General features: G+C 45.6%; 1 pseudogene; it reads right to left on the reverse strand.

Moving 5' to 3' along the window:
• Positions 1–263: 263 nt before the first annotated feature.
• On the reverse strand, positions 264–11,763 carry LOC114638812 (annotated as a pseudogene).
• Positions 11,764–16,768: the final 5,005 nt, after the last annotated feature.

Below are 16,768 nucleotides of genomic sequence, written 5' to 3' on the forward strand. Positions count from 1 at the left end.
CCCCATGGATTCCCCTGGTGCTTTCTACACTGTGAGAATGCAGGAAAGGATAGCTGTGATCTAACGAATAGCCACTAATCAGACACCAGATGCTGATGCCTTGATTTTGAACTTCTCAGCCTCTGAAATGTAAAATAAATGTCTGGTTTTTAGTATACTACTATGTGGTGTTTTAGTATAGGAGTTCAAACATACTAAGACAGCACTGAATAATATTTAATAAATAAAAATACACACTGTCCAAGAAACATTAATAAAGGCTATTAAAATTGTCTGGAGCTGGTCTGTACCTGAGACAGGGAGTCAGCAGGTCCCTGATATCATGGGACAAGGTGTCTCATTGTTCTTTTGATCCAGGGCATGAAGCTCTGGATCTTGGTGAATACAGCTGGAGGGTTACCATTGTTGCTTCCATAGGAGATGACGCCCTTGGCAACATTGCTACATACCAGAGGGCCACCAGAATCCCCCTGTGGGCAGAGGAGGAAAAGAACCTGAAGCTAGGCTTCTGGCTCCTGTTGCCCTATGATACACACTCCCAGAGAAAGGTATGTGTTGGGGGCTTCCTTTAGTTGCCTGTGTGTGGGCGATGGGCTTTTTATGGACTTGCAGGAAACAAGTTCCTGTGTCTTTCAGTTGCTAGGCTTCAGATCCAGTTAAAGTTACTGCCTCCAGTGAACTCCATCAAGGTACTTCCATGTTCCCAAGTGAGGTGAATTGTGGGTCTTTCTGTCATTCCTGAAGAGGAAAACCCTTTCCACTCTGGTCTAGTCCCCAGGCTTGAAGGGATGGAGACCTGACCTGCTGTTTTCCCTGAGCCCCTTGTCCCAAGAAAAATACTGGAGGGTGTTCAGAATCTTACCCTGAAGGCAGACTTCCTCTCTCTTGGGTTTCCCACCCAGATCTGAGTCTGGCTGTTATGGAATTGAAAGTGATTGGTGCACTTTTGATCCATCTGCACTCTTAGCTGCACCTCCTGGAGTACATTTGTTCCCCTTCCCTGGCTCACCTGGCCCCAGCCAGCCACTGTGCACACATCCCCTGGCTGCAGTTTCTTGCTGGCCTGAGGCAGAGCCACTGGCTTCACTGCTCTACTCCTCTGGGCTCTTCTTCTCAGCTGTCAGGAGCGATGTGGGCATTCCAGCTCAGCTGCTGTCTCCAACCAGCACTCAGGGATTCTGTCTCTCCCCTCATACCCTGGAATCCTACTCAGACTTCCCCCTCAAAAGCCACACTCCAAGAGGGAGCCAGTAAGACTAGAGAACCAGAGGTCAGAAGGGGTGTACCTGCAGTAGCATGATGTCATTCTGAATGTTCTGTGGATCGCAATTAGGATGGCAGATAGCTCTGAGCACAGTGATGTGTTGCTGGGATAGAGGTAGATATGATAACCAGGATCTTAAATCCAGCAGTTCAGGAAGGCAGATGAATGGCCCAAGGGCAGGAAAACAAGCTGGAGTGAGGGGTTAGGGGATGGGAGGCACTTAGGCCTGACCCCTGCCTGCTGTTTCCCACAAACCCTGAGCTGGAGAAAGCAGATTAAACATAAACAGTCTGAGTTCATAGTTAGCGCCCAGCCTGTGTCTTCCACTTTCTGTTTCTTTTTGGACCACAGCCTCCTTTTCTGTGTATGAGCACTTGCTTCTTACCTTGCTCCTCCTGGTCCCATCTTGTCTCCAGAGTTTCATTATCATTATACTTAATTGTAATTGCATACTTTCAGGCTCTGTTGAGGGAGTTTGGGGACACTGACTTCCTGGGAAGCTCCTGAGTTCCTCACCTTCCCAAGCATTGGCCTGCTGTTAAGACAAAGTCTTCTCACACTAGAAACCCTCCACAAGCACTCAGCCCTTCTGGACTCTGGATCAGAAGAAATGCCATGTAGGGACAGGAATTTGGCTTCTCAGCCTCCAATGAGCTTTCCTACAAAGAAGCATCTGCCACTCACCTGTGTACTTGGGAACTTGCTGACAGTACCAGGTGGGCAGCTTTAGAAAGGCTGGAAGTGAAAGAGGTGATACAGAAGAGCTTTGTGTGGCATCAGACACAGGGAGGAGATGCCAAGGCTTTACAGGAGTTACTCCTAGCTTGAAGAGAGACTCATCTCCTTCCCAGACCTTTGTGTGTTCCTTCTCCAAATGGAGAAAGATGTTTGTTCCACATGAGGCTGACTCAGGCTATTGAGGCAAGATGCTTTCCCAAAGTATGAGCTTTCTCTGTTCCCTGGTAGTTCCCTCCTCAGAGAGCATCCCATGGCTCAGAGTCTACCTTCTCATATCTTGGGACTAGATATGGGCAACTGAATAAATTTATGTTTTTATTTAACTTTAATTTGTATCTTCTTTCTCTTTTTAAAGGTTAATTTCCCTTAAACTCACTGTACCAAGTGGAGCCTTCTAAGGCTCTGCTGAGGAACCTGAGAACTTCACCTTTTGACTTGGTACAGCTGTGCCATCAACTCCCTCCATGGGGAATGGGACCCAGGAGCTGAGTTCTGAAGTGCAACTCGAGGAAAGGTGATTTAAGCTGCACTCCTGAAGTACTTCCTGCTAATGTCATGAGCATGGAAGACTGGGAAAGACAAAGCCCAGGACCATAATTGAGCATGAGGTTGCAGGAACAGCCTGTCAGATCAGACAGGAAGGCAGAGGCCGCCTAACAGATGGAGTTCTCCAGCAGCAGAGGATTATGAAAGTGCTGAGAGCCCTTACTTTGTTTTCTGTTAGGAATTGGTCACAGAGAGGTAAAAATGTAACTAACATACTGTGAGTGTGTGTGTGTGTGTGTGTGTGTGTGTGTGTGTGTGTTATCTGTGTTGGTGTATGTGTCTCTGTGTGTTTTTGTGTTAGTTTGTGTGTGTGATGTCTCTGTTCATGTGTCTGTTGTGTGTGTGTTTGTGTGTGTGTGTGTGTGGTGTCTGTGTCTGTGCATGTGTCTGTCTGTGTGTGCTTGTATGTTTGTGTTCTGTCAATAAAACTGCTATTTACAGAAAAGGCAGATAACTGGGGAGACAGTTAAGGTTGGTAAAGGGTGCTAGATACAAAACCACAATGACCAGAATTAAACCTTAGCAAACATCATGTAACAAGCTGGGTGCTCCTGGTCTTGACCCCAGCTTTCCCAAAGTAAGAGACAGATTTTTATGGCTTCCATGCTAATAGAGAAGATAGAAGGTTACAGTTCAGGGAGAGACCCTTCTGGAAAAGAATAGGTAGAGACTGATAGGTACACTCTGTGCCCTCTCTGGTCTCTGCATATAAGCACCAATGCTCTCTGCCCTATCTATACCTACTCCATCTCCAAACATTTTTAAGTCACATGCAAATAAATCAATCACTTTAGAAAAGCAAGTAGGACTTAGTTGAAAAAGAAAAAGAAAGATTTCCCTTCTAAGTCATTGTGTGTGTTCCCTATGTTGGTCCCAGAGAACCAGTCAACTTGCTTGAAAGGAGTGAGCTGTGGGCACTTGTTAGGCCCAGTTGTAACAGCTGCAGGACAGAGCTTTGAGGAGTATTGACTCTATGTTGGGCCCATATTCCCACTCTGGGGTTTGCTCTTCAGTTTGTTAGAGCCCAGAGCTCTGAGATGTGCACTCTGTGTCAGAGGCAGAGGGATGGCTCTGTCTTGTCCCCAGTCCTGCTGATGTGCTTAGTCACCACCCTGAAGCCCTGAGGTTTAGGCTACAGTTAGGATTTCTCTCAAAGAAATAGAACAACTTGTTTAAGCAGGACCATGGATAAGGTTTCCCAGGTAGTGGGCCACATTCTAACACACAAAAACTTCTATTATAAATGGGAAGATACAAAACGCCAAACCAATACAAACCAATACAACACAAAACAAAGACAAAAACAAAAATTAACAACTCACAAAGGACTAACTTGAAGAATCAACTGTCCTAAATTGGTTTCTTTTGCTGAGATAAACACTGACCAAAAACAATTTTGGGAGAAAATGTTTTTCTCAGCTTAGCTTATAGCTCATAGTCCATCACTGAAGAAAGCCAGGACAGAAAGTAAAGGCAGGAACCTGGAGGCAGGAGCTGAAGATGAGGCCTTGGAGGAGTGTTGCTTACTGGCTTGCTCCTCATTGCTTGCTTTGCCTGCCTTCTTATATAGCCCAGGGCCACCTGCCCAGGTATGGTATCAATCACAAAAGGCTGGGCCCCTCCAAATCATTGATCAATTAAGACAATGTTCCACAGACATACTCACAAGTCAATCTGATGGAGGCAATTTCCTCACTCAACCTCTCTTTTGCCGGGTGACTAGTTTGTGTAAAGCTGATAAAAACCAGCACTTCAACACAAAAAGGAAGTATCACATTGGAAGAGCTGTCATTGAGGATCATAGGAGAAATAATATCTCCCCTTAAATCTAATGAGTAATCATAGAAGGAAAAAACAAAATACTAAGCTTAAAAAGGCTGTGACAGTACAAAGAACTATTCGAGAATAGGACAAGTGCACGTAAGAGCAAAAAAGGGTTAAACAGCAGCAGAGTACTCCATGCTTACACAAAAAATACCACAATTAAGCCCATTATGTTACTATGTGTCCCAGTCTGCTTGGGTCAGTCAACAGTGTCTAGCAAGAGAGAGAGTGGGGATGGAAGGGCAAGAGAGCCAAAGAATGGAGACAAGACAGAGAGTCTGTTCAAGTCCCATTTATTGAAAGAAAATCATGGTTATATATAAACACAACCAGGGGAATGCAGCTGAAGACACTTTACCACATGCACCTTACAGCTGGGGGCAATAAGCTACAAAACAAAATGTTTATTAGAGTGTGCTCAGCTGTTGTAGGCTGTTGAAAACAAGTCTCTTGTCAGGGCATTTGGCCTGAGATGGCTGCAAAGATGATAGCTGCTTTCTGCTAGGGGTTGGCTCCCAACAGGTCCCTCTTTTTAAATTTTTTTCAAAAGGGAAGGCTGGGAAAACTTATGGAAACTGTGCCTGCCTTAGGTCAGAACAAAGGAACCCAGCCTCCCTTTCACGTCTTTGGATACCAACAGCCATTAGTTGACCTCCTGTCTTAAGATGGTGAGGCCTCCCACTTAGGGGCAAGGGTCTTGAGGTGTTTTCTTACCCGTAATTGACTATCTGATTTAGCGTGTAAGTTAGGGGTTAATCCTCTGTCAGTGTCAATGACAGAGGTTTTAGAGTCCCCTACTTCCAGCCTGTAATAACAGACCTGTATGGGTCTATCTGTTGTAGTACAAAAGCTATCAGTTTGTTGAACAGCATAGACTTAAGAGACAAGAGACTTAACAATGCCTGAATGGTTGGTATAAAAGCAACACTCTTTTTTAAGGGTAGCACACAACTCTCCTCTGTTGGAGAAGTAAAAAGTATAAGCCTCTTCTATTCTGTAGCACTATTTCAGCCACAGAGGATAATGAATTTTACAATTGTGATATAGTAGATTCCATTCTTTCTAAATCTAAATCTATAGAAGTACAGAACTGATCATAGCTTTGATCTTAACAAAACAAGTAAGGAAATCCCATCTCTGCCCAGTCAATCCTAAACCCAAAAAACTATAGTAACTGTGGTAATGGCTTTTCTCCTGTGTTTAAACAATGTATACCCACTAAGTCATAAATCAGGGAAAAAAGAGTCCAATGGAGCCACCCTGGAGGTGCGGGTGGTGATGTCTCCTTCTGCATTGAGAACTTTCCAATGCAGGTTTGCTGGTTGATCTGTTCCAGTTTGAAGGCAATTGTGAAGCATCTTTATGTTTCCTGCAAAGAAAAAATATGCTTCTCAAGGAGTTTCTCCTCCCTGGATTTGTTATTATTGTCTATTTGTTTGATCACTCTCTTTAGCAGCCAGTGTGTGGCATCTGTTATTTGGGAATATATGCAGACAGAACCTCTTCCCCAGATAAGCACTGGATCTGGCCCATTCCAGGTTCCAGTTAATGGGTCTTTCCAGAGGACTGTTGCAAAATTCTTTTTGGTATCAGATGCCAGAATCTATCTAGAGCAGATTTCCCTTCAGAATCCAAAATTACTTCATTAGGGCTGCACATAATCAATTCAAACTGGGATAACAGATCTCGACCCCAGAAATTAATTGGAAGGCCCAAGATGACATAGAGTTGCATATTCCCTGTATTTCCTTCTTTATCTTTCCATGTCAGCAGCTTAAAGATTTGTGGTGGGTTTTGACTTTGGCCAATAACCCTTAGATTGGTTAAGGTTGGGGCCAGAGGCCAGGTGGCGAGCCAATCATTTTTTTTTTGATAATCATTATATCAGCCCCTGTATCAACCAAGCCTTGGAATGCCTGCCCATCGAGCAATATTGTCATCATAGGTTTTTGTTTAACTATAGGTTGTACCCAGTATGCAGCAGAGGAAAAAAAGCCTTGATCCCCTATCTTAGGACTCCTATATTTGTGATTAGTAGGAAACAACCGAAGTAACAATAGTTGAGCTATCCTCCTTCCTGTAGGAATAGTGACTATATTCTGTATTGCCTTGACCATTACCTTAATCTTACCTTGATAATCATTCTCTATAACTCTAGGAAAAATTTGCAGTCCCTACATAGCAGCACTGCTTCTATCAGGCCAAACACATTTGGATAGAGTGGTCTAAACACTCAGGTAGGTAGGGCCTGAGGTCCCATTTCTGGGGTAAATACTGTGTGGGTGGCAGAACTGAGGTCCAGTCCTGCGCTTCTTGTTGTTGCTCGACTAAGTTAGAAAGGGGTTCTTGTTTGCTGGTATAAAACTGACTGTCCCAAAAGCCTGTTTTGGCTTGTATTGGCTCAGGGCCTGGGAATGGCCCCTGTTTCTGTTTCTCTGATGATGGGAAATGGTGTTTCCTTGTGCACCTGTCTTGGACTTACATTCACTAGCCCAATGCCTTCCACGTTTGCAAAGTGGGCATAGCCCATGCTGTTTTCTAAGCTATCTCTGGGTTACCTAATTTTCTGACTTGCAATTTTTTCGCAAAGTATCCAGGCTTGCCACACTTAAAACAGGCCTTTTTGTCTCTACTTGCCAAAAAATCTCTTACTAATTGTCCTTGCATGGCAGCTGCCATAGCTAAGCCCTGTTGGTAGGAGGGCCCTATGTCAGAACAGAGTCTGTTATACCCAGTAAGGTTTTTTTTTTTCCTGTAGTGCCTAATGGCTGCTTGGCAGGCAGGATTGATATTTTCATATGCAAGCTGTTTCACATAATCTACACCTACCTCTGCATTACCAAAAATCCTCCCTGCTGTTGTCATTAATCGGTGAACAAAATCAGAAAGTCATTCATCAGGCCCTTGTCTGACTGCTGTCAAAGATGCACCAGGGTCTCCCTTTACCGAGAGTTTACGCCAAGCCTTCATGGCTGCATTTTTGAATTTGAATGAATAAGCCTGGGTCATATTGCATCTGGTTATCACTAGAAGCAAATTTCCCGGCTCCTACTAAGGCATCAAAGCACCAATCATTGCCTGCCTGAATGTTTCTCCTAGCTGTCTCTTTACAATTCTCATGATACTCTGATTTCCAAATAATATGGTCACCACCGCTAAGAACTGCTCTCACTAAAGTATTCCAATGGCCAGGAGTCAGCCACTTCTCTGAGGTAGACTCTAAGGTTGCAAGGGTAAAAGGAGCAGTGGCACTGTATTGTGACTGCATTTTTAATTCTTTAATGATTTGAAAATTAAACCCTGTATGATGTCTCCATGAAACCCCTTGAGTGTCTCTAATCTCTGATACAGGGAAAGCCTCAGCCTCACCCTCCTCTGGCTGATCTGTTGCTCAACTAAAACTAGAGGACTGAAGGTTTGAAACAACACATTCGTGTGTGCACATGGGTGCCGGCTTGGGCCCACCCACGCACCAGCAGCAGTGGCTGAGTCCCTGGAACAGCGGATCGGGGACCAAGGACAGACCACAGCGGCAGGTCCGGCCCCAGGCAGTGGTGCGCTTGTCTTGGAGCAGCAGCTGCAGAGGCAGCCCATGGGAGCACGACTGCACAGGCAGCCTGCAGACCACTGTGGCAGAGTCTGAGGGGCTTTTCCCATGGTGGAGTTTTCCCACATACACGAGAAAGTCCCATACACAGAAGACACGTGGAATCCAAGATGAAAGGTTTATTGTCCATGATGATAGTTGTATCTGGATGATGTGTGCCCCTGGCAAATGCCAGGAGGAGTTCCCTTATATTGGTGAGTGGGAAACATGAGGGGCTAGGGAGGGGAAAGCTTAATTAGCTATGCCCCCCGGCCTTTAGATAATTCATTAATATGTAAATCTCAAAACAGATTCCTGTTAGTCACACCCTCTACCTGTGTCTTACATTACTGACTGTACAGGTGAAATGGAGATGAGACCACTTGTTAGGTCCCTGTATTCTGGAGGCATAGCCAAACACCCCAGGATGCCCTTCTGCAGCCCGACAGAGGACAGGGGCTGTCTTTGGACTCTGGGTTGAGGAACACCAGGAACTGGGTGATTTTTGCAGTTGGCCTTGCCCTCGTGAGACATCTTCCCCGACTTTAATTCTTGTAGCTGAGTAATTAAGCCCTGATATTCTTCCTCTAACTCTATTTGTTGTTTAAGAAGAGAAATTCATTGTTTAAGGAGAGAAATTTTGTCCTGTAACTCTTTTCTGTGATCTACAACCACTATCTCCATAGTGGGAGCATCTGGAGGCAGAGTCACATAGGGAGGGTGTCTTCTGGAAGAGGGCCATTCAGGGTCATGATATTTGGCTGCCTCTTCCTCTAGGTAATCTGAGTCTGACTCTGACAAATTATCATCAACATTTGGTCATATTTTGGATGCTATGTGTTTCTTTTTCTTTTGAACATGAAACACAGCATTTGTTGGACTATAAGATCCAAACTAGGGGACTTGTTCCCACAGAAATTCAGGGACAAAACTCATGCAATCACATGAGGTTTAATATGAAACTAGTGCACTAGGACTCTCTCGAATGCAGGCAAGAGAGCCCCGAACAAGAGCTGGGTACAATACTTATTTCATGAGGGCAAACCACAAAGTCTGACCTTTCTGAGTTCAGTCTCTAGGTGACTCAGATTATGACAAGGAGTGTCCTCCGTTGGCACTGGTTTGTTACATTAAGGGCTCAGCTTCCTGCTTTCTGGAATGTATCTATGTGCTCTGGGCCCTCCTCACCCGCAGGTGGGTTCCCTACCCTGTGGTCTGAGGAATGTTAATCAGCCTTTCCCTTCCACCTCTGAATGTTAATCCAGCATGTGTCCTCTGACTAAAGAATGTACCCCTCCCAGGATGTGTCCTGGGTCAGTGGAATTTTTTTAATCTTAAGTTCAAACTGAGACCCAAAAGTCTTACATTTCCCCCTTCTTGTGAGTGATTCCAATCCTGGAATCACAAGCTGTCATTTAACTTTGGGTGTATGCACCCTAAGCCCCACCCTCTAAGGGTGCATCTGGGACATGGTTTAGATTTAAAAGTATCTTATCTCTGACATTTTGGGTAATCTCTTCCCCTGTGTCTCTAGGGTGGGGATATCTCAGGAGTCAAGGACTGCTGCTCTTTGGCCTTGTAGAACAGCAGGTGATTTTGAGCTTGAGGGGGCCTACCCAGGTGTCCAGCTGCTCTCTAGTCGGCATCAGGTGCAGATGCTGGTCCGAGTCACATGAAGTCAGACAGTTACTCCATCCACCCCAATGGAGGTCAGGAAGGTCAGCAGCACCAGGAACAGCCTCTTATTAAGCTGAAAAGTCATTTCTGAGAGGGGGGTGAGTCAAGAGCCAGAGTCAAGGGAGTGGGGGTCCCGAACAAGAGGGGCAATTCAGGCTCAGAACAGGGATAGGACAAGGGACACTATCTAGCCAGTGCCAATTTCTGAGGGCAATTTAGTTAAGATCTCTTTTTACAATTTTGTTTATTTTCTCTACTTGTCCTGAGCTCTGGGGACAGTATGAACAATGGAGCTTCCAATTATTCCTCAATATCTCTGACAATTTCTGACTTACCTTGGAAACAAAAGCAAGATGGTTATCTGATTTAATTACCTCGGGCACTCGAAACTTCAGGAAGATTTTTTAGTATCTTCTTGGTTATCACAGTAGCTGTTTCCTGCTTGGTGGAGAAAGCCCCCCAACCCATCTAGAGATAGTATCTATAAATATTAGAGGGTGTCTATATTTTCCTGGCGTAAATTCTGCAAAATTAGTCTCTTAATATACTCTAGGCTGTCTTTTCCTAGGTATTTTTTCTGTTTACTCTAAGCCTCATAAGCTTTGCTTGTTGGCATACCTTACACTGTTTTACTATCTCTCTGGCACAAATCCTGAAGTTTTTTGTTTGCTTTCTGGGGAATATAGTTCTCCCTTCTTGTGTGCAACATTGCACCTTTTTCTCTACATAATAGTTGGCAGGGTGGCTAGCAATCTGAGTCCTTTCTTCTTCTGTGTGTTTTAAGTGAGGCCATCTCTTAATCTAGTCTCAATCTCCAGCGGGTGTCACTTGTAGGCCTACAACCGGGACAGGCTCCTGTATAGCTATTTCTCAAGCCGCTTGATCTGTCTGGTTATTGTCTCTGGCCACTGAGTCTCCTCTCTTCTGGTGTCCAGGGCAATAAATATTCACAGTCACTGGCTTCATCAGGGCATCCAAAAGATCTAAGATTTTTTCTGATGTGAACAATCTTCTCTCTTGGTATATAGCCCTGTGGACATGAGCTGTGGCAAAGGCATGCCTGCTGTAATTTTCTTGCTAGCTCCAAGTTCCAAGGCTGCTTTTTGTGTGGACAGGTCCAGGGGTGGGGAGTAGAAGTTTAGCTAAAATGGCATTTGCACCATCCACCGAAGCAGCACCAGCTTATCTCTGACCAGGATGGAGAAAACTGCTCCCATCTGTAAAGCAGGTTGCCTTGGCTCCTGGCAAGGATCAGCAGGAGAAGTCTTTTTCTCTACCCATGGGTTCTCCTTTTGGGCCAGTTAGTTGTAGCCCATCGTGCAGGAGGTGTATCTGAGCCCCCATCTTGGGGAGTAAGTCTTGACCCAACAGAGGGTAGAAACAGTCTGGGATGACCATAAATGAATGGGATACCCAGCCCATCTCTTGGTCTACCATTTTTCGAGTAGTCCATGAATTTTCACTCAGAGCTAGTATCTTCACCATTTGGGAGTGTTTTTCCCAAGGCCTGAGATTTTTTTTTTTTTTTTTTTTACTCCAGCTTCCATTTGTTAGGGCACTCTCGGGCTCAGCAGCTGGCTCTTTTACTTGCAATGTGCACACTGGTCCTTTTCAAGGAGTTTTCTGTCTCCCTTTCATTGAAGTCTCCCTTCTCTGCTTTCCCTTAACTACTATAGCCAAGCTTCTCTGGAAATTCCTTTCTTGTCACCTTTCTTTTTCTCATCTCTCTTTTATCTTTTTCTTTTCTCTTTCTCTGCTCTTTATCTTTCTATATCTACCTGTTATGGTAGACTTCTTCAGCAAACTATACTAAATCTTTTAACAACTTATCCTCCAGTCCCTCTAGCCTCTGAAGCTTTCTCCTGGTATCCAATAGCCTTGTCTACACTGAAAGAATGTCTCTGTGAGCTATTCTAGAAAGGCTGTGGGTAACTCATTTGATCCCTCCTCATCTCACATGCCTCAGTCAAAATTAGTGGGGCTTCAGGGAGCCACTTTGAGACTTGCCAATGGAATCTGGCATGGACTTTTGGTGCCACTTACCTTCTGCTACATGAAGGCCCCAGTCAGGTCTGGTCAGAAGCAACCCGCTGTTGACCATGGTCTGGTCAATTGATGGTGCCTCCATGTCTGAGAGAACATTCTTTTTTTCTGGTATCCTCTCTTGCTCTTCGGTCCTGAAGAGCACTCCTGATGGCCAGAACCTACAAGAGTCTTGGGAAAGAAAGGCTTTTATCGGGGAAGGGTGTTTCTCTACTAGATTCATCTAGATAATTATACTGGGCACTTACTTGATCTGGGTGCCCGAGGGATCCTGGCCTAAAGACTCTCTTCTCTACTGCTTTGATCACCTGTACAAAGGTCCCTATGGGTGGCAACCGTAAGCGGAGAGTAACCAGCTTACCCTTTTTTTACTATAAATTACTATCTGTACCAAAACAAAGGCCTATTCTTTTGGCTCTCTGACTCAGGACAGCCTGTAATTTGTTACAGCAGGCGACTTGCCTGTAAACAGTTTCATTGTTGTTTTAGAGTTCCCAAGCTGGAGTCATGTGACTTGTCTCAGTACTATTCACTCATACCTTTTTTTTTAAATAAAAAAATATATAACTACAACTCTCAAGTGAATAATTTTGCTGGCAGGGGCTGTTTTGTCCAGCAACCATGGCTAAGGGAAGTTGCCCTTCTCCTCTGCCAGGTTCTTAATCACCTGGCTGCCTATCTTTTTGTAGATATCTTTTTTCCAGCCACGGAGAGTAGGGAGCGAATAAGAAGCTGCAGCCACTGTACTGTGGCTCTTCCTCCCCTCCATTGTCTGTGTTCTTGTACCAAAAGGGGCCAGAGGCCAAAGTCCCCAGAGTGGCAGGTGGGAAACCACTGGGCTCCTATAGCAGTGACCCCAAGGTCCCCAGCCCAGCCACACACACCAGGCTAGACAGCTGTCATGTGCTGACCTGTCGCTGCCTCCACCAACAGCAGAGAAACAGAGCTTCTTTCTTTTGGAAGCCAACATGCACAGCCAGGCAGTTCATGGGTGCTGCACTAGGGGAGCCACAAGCTAGGTGAGAGCATCCCCAGTGCAGTGGCTCCTGGAGAACACTCTATGTGTGGTGGACAGGCTGCCCAGACTGCAGTGCCCACTTGTCAAAGGACCTGCCTCTCTGCTCTGCAGCAGCTCTCTTGCACCGGCGACTCTATCTCTTTCTCTGCTGGTAGACATGTTACCTCTTTTTAACTCAGGAAGTTTTATCTCAGTAGATTCAGTCCAAAATAACATCAGTCAAAGTCCAATAACACATAGAACGACAACAACACAGAGACAGTTCTCCAGAAAACAGAGAAAAACATCAGAGACAGCTCATCCCGGTCACAGCAGCGAATAAACCAGGTGATACAGACAGTTCTCGATCTGTCACAGGCACAGAAAACAGGTTACACTATCAAGACATAGAAAAGTTGTTAGTATTCTGTCTAAACTCCACCTCCACAGTTATCTGGCAACAGCCAGGTAGGTGTGCCTGCTATAAAAGGGGCTGCTTGCCTCCTCCTCCTCTCTCTCTCTTACTCTCTTGCCTCTAGCTTCTCCTCACCCTTCCTCCCTTCCCTTCCCCTTCTCTCCACATGGTCATGGCCAGCCTCCAATTCTCTCCTCTCTCTCTCCTCTTTCTCCACCATCTTCTCCCATTTCTCTCCCTACCTTTGCCCTCTGCCCTAAATAAACCCCCTCCCCTTTGGAACCATTTGGTCTGGTGTTGTCGTCTGTTCCAAGCTGTGCACCAAAGTCTAACATTGGTGCCTGGGATACGAAGACTTCAGGAACCGTGAGACCCATGCGGCCACTGGCAGCCACAGCTGGCTGCTGTGAGGCTGCTGTGACCATACAAGACCGATGCCATGTGGCCTGCCGCAACCTCACCACCACAGATGCCACCACTACTCCACTCGGACTTCATCTGCTGCTACCTGCCATCACCTACCATGTGAATTCCCATTGCTGCTGCAGACCAACCCCATCTGCCACTGAGAGGCTTGAAAAACTTCCACCATGTGAGCTGTGCCACTGCAGCCCCCACATGGTGCTCTGCCACGTGGGCTAGGCAGCCAGACAGGTCTACATAGACCTCACGGTTCCACCTTTCCTGATACCAGACTGCACAAGCCCACAAACACAGCAGCATATTACTTGGTAAGGAGTTTCCAATTGGCGGGAGGAACTCTGGATGCCCAGTTAGGGTCTGGCCAACCTTCCCTGTGCTAAGGGGTTGGCTTTTCATTGCCCCAGTCCATATGACTGGCCTCTAGCTGAACTACAACCTAGGACATTAGCCATTGGGTGATTTCCCTCTCAGAAATAGCTCCCAGCCCCTCCCCAGCTCTCGCAGCTCCAGTGGAAATCCTGGTACCAGGTGAGCTATTTTCTGCCGGACTAGCTCCACAGAGGCCCCTAGATATTCTCGTAACAACCTGATTATCTAGCCTGAGCCTGATTTTTCATTGCCAGCTTTTCTTTCGGGAAGCCGACTGATAGCTCAGTAATAGACGTCACCCAATGGGTACCACATTGTCTTCGACTGTACCCAGACACCCCACTGGGTTGTCTACTGAAAAACCTCAAATCTCTAAAATTGACACCTGATTTGAGGCCTTCCAAATTGATACACCTCTGCAATAAGGTCTGGATTCGATACCCTCTAGATAATGGACTAAAGTAGCCACATAATGGCACACTAGACCCAACTATTTTAAGAGGTCTTAACACATACTGCCAACAGTCTGGTAAATGGAAATAAATCCCCTATGCTTGAGCATTTATCTACCTTCATTATACTCTTTCCATGTGTTCTTCCTGTTCCCCCTTCCCAGACCATCTGCTCACCCTACTACTTTGCCACTTCCGTTCTCTCTTGTGGAACTTTGCTGACCACCATCTACCTCAACCACACACTGTCTCCTGTCCACTGCCTGTCAACATTAGAGACCAAGTGCTTCTCTCCCCTCCAGATCATCGGCCCTCACCCCTCTCTCCCAAATGGCAGGGTCCTTTTAAGGTAATCCTCGTGACCCCTACAGCTGCTAAACTTGAAGGACTCCCTCATTGGGTCCACTTGTCTCACCTTAAGCCTTTCACTCCTCCCACTTAGTTGCATTTTTAGGGGTGTGCCTCTCACCCATTCCTTTTTGGTAGTGACTACATGTCCTGTCCCCTTATTAGGAAGAGATATTTTAGCTAAGTTGGGAGATTCTATTTTCTTTGTTCCACCAATTCGCTTAAGTCCAAGCTCACCAACAGTTCCTCTGCTCCTTCTTTTAGCCAATCACCCTACTAACACAAACATGTTATTTCCCTTACCAGCTTCTCAGGTGGACCCCTGAGTTTGGGACATCCAGAACCCCTCTGTTGCTAAACATCATTCTCCCATTTTCGTCCAGTTACTGGACTCTACCAGGTACATCTGCCAAGCCCAATATCCTCTTTCTCTCCAGAGCCTCAGGGGACTTAAGCCTATCATTGCTGACCTCTTAAGGAAAAAACTCTTTTGACCTACCTCTTCCCCTTTTAACACCCCTATACTGGCAGTTAAGAAACCTAATGGTACCTATCAACTGCTTCAAGATCTCAGGTGCATTAACTCTGCCGTAGTTCCCCTCCATCTTGTCACAGCTAACCCTTATACGCTTCTCTCTACTATCCCCTCAGGGAGTTCTCATTTTCCAGTCCTAGATCTCAAGGATGCATTTTTCTCTATCTCTCTAGACACCCAGTCACAGGACATATTTGCCTTTACCTGGACAGATCCTGACACCCACTTTTCTACCCAACTTACCTGGACTGTTCTACCTCAGGGACAGCCCACATCTGTTCGGTCAGGCCCTGGCTTCTGACTTAATCTCCTTATCTCTCCCTAGATCTAAGATTGTACTTTACTCAGCTGGGCGGTGGTGGCACATGCCTTTAATCCCAACACTTGGGAAGCAGAGGCAGGCAGATTTCTGAGTTTGAGAGTTTGAGGCTAGCCTGGTCTATGGAGTGAGTTCCAGGACAGCCAGGGCTACACAGAGAAACCCTGTCTCTAAAAACCAAAACCAAAAAAAAAAAAAAAAGATTGTACTTTAATTAGATGATTTATTCTCTGTAGCCCCTCCCTAGAAATTAGCCAAGCTAACACAGCTGCTCTTCTAAATTTCCTTTCCAGGGGCTACAGGGTCTCCCCTTCTAAAATCCAACTGTCCACTCAAGTCACCTATTTGGGACTAGAAATCACCCCAACCCACAAGGCTATTACCTTAGAAAGAAACTGATTCAGTCTCTAACTGTTACTTCTACAAAGGAAGAGATTTTATCATTCCTAGGAATGGCTAGCTTTTTACATTCCTGGATTCCTTCCTTTTCCCTACTTTCTCATCCCTTATATGAAGCAGCATTAGGCCCCACCTACGAACCTCTTCTCAAACCTGTCACTAAGCCCTTCCAAAGGCTCCAACAGGCTCTCCTTAAGGCCCCAGCCTTACATCTCCCAGACCTGACTCGTCCTTTTTCCCTCTACGTAACTGAAAAAGAGGGATTTGCCCTTGGAGCCTTAGGTCACCAACTGGGACCATCTTTAGCACCCATAACATACTTGTCAAAAAGACTAGATCTAACCATCCAGGGATAGGCACCTTATATTTGTACCTTAACAGCTGCTAAACTCCTTATTCAAGAATCAAAGAAACTAACCCTGAGATCACATATAACTGTCCTTTCTTCTCACAATCTGTCACAGCTCCTAACTTATAAAGGCTTACAGACTCTACCTCCCTGTAGGGTTCTTTCTCTTCAGGTAGCTCTAATAGAAGACTCCACTCTCAGCTTTCAATCATGCCCACCTCTTAATATTTCCAATCTTCTTCCCCAACCTAACACTGACTACTCCCTATCTCACTCCTGTACTGAAACCTTAGAGGAACTATTATCTCATCCTTTACACATACAGGAGGGCATATTGCCTCAAGCCATCTTTACCTGATATACAGATGGAAGCTCCTTTCTACATGAAGCGGTCAGGAAAGCTGGCTATGCCATAGTGTCAGACACCAAGATGGTGGAGGCACAGGCCCTTCCTGCTCATACCACTAACCAACAGGCTGAATTA

Source organism: Grammomys surdaster, unplaced genomic scaffold (assembly GCF_004785775.1).
Source record: "Grammomys surdaster isolate TR1022 unplaced genomic scaffold, NIH_TR_1.0 125630, whole genome shotgun sequence".
Classification (NCBI taxonomy): domain Eukaryota; kingdom Metazoa; phylum Chordata; class Mammalia; order Rodentia; family Muridae; genus Grammomys; species Grammomys surdaster.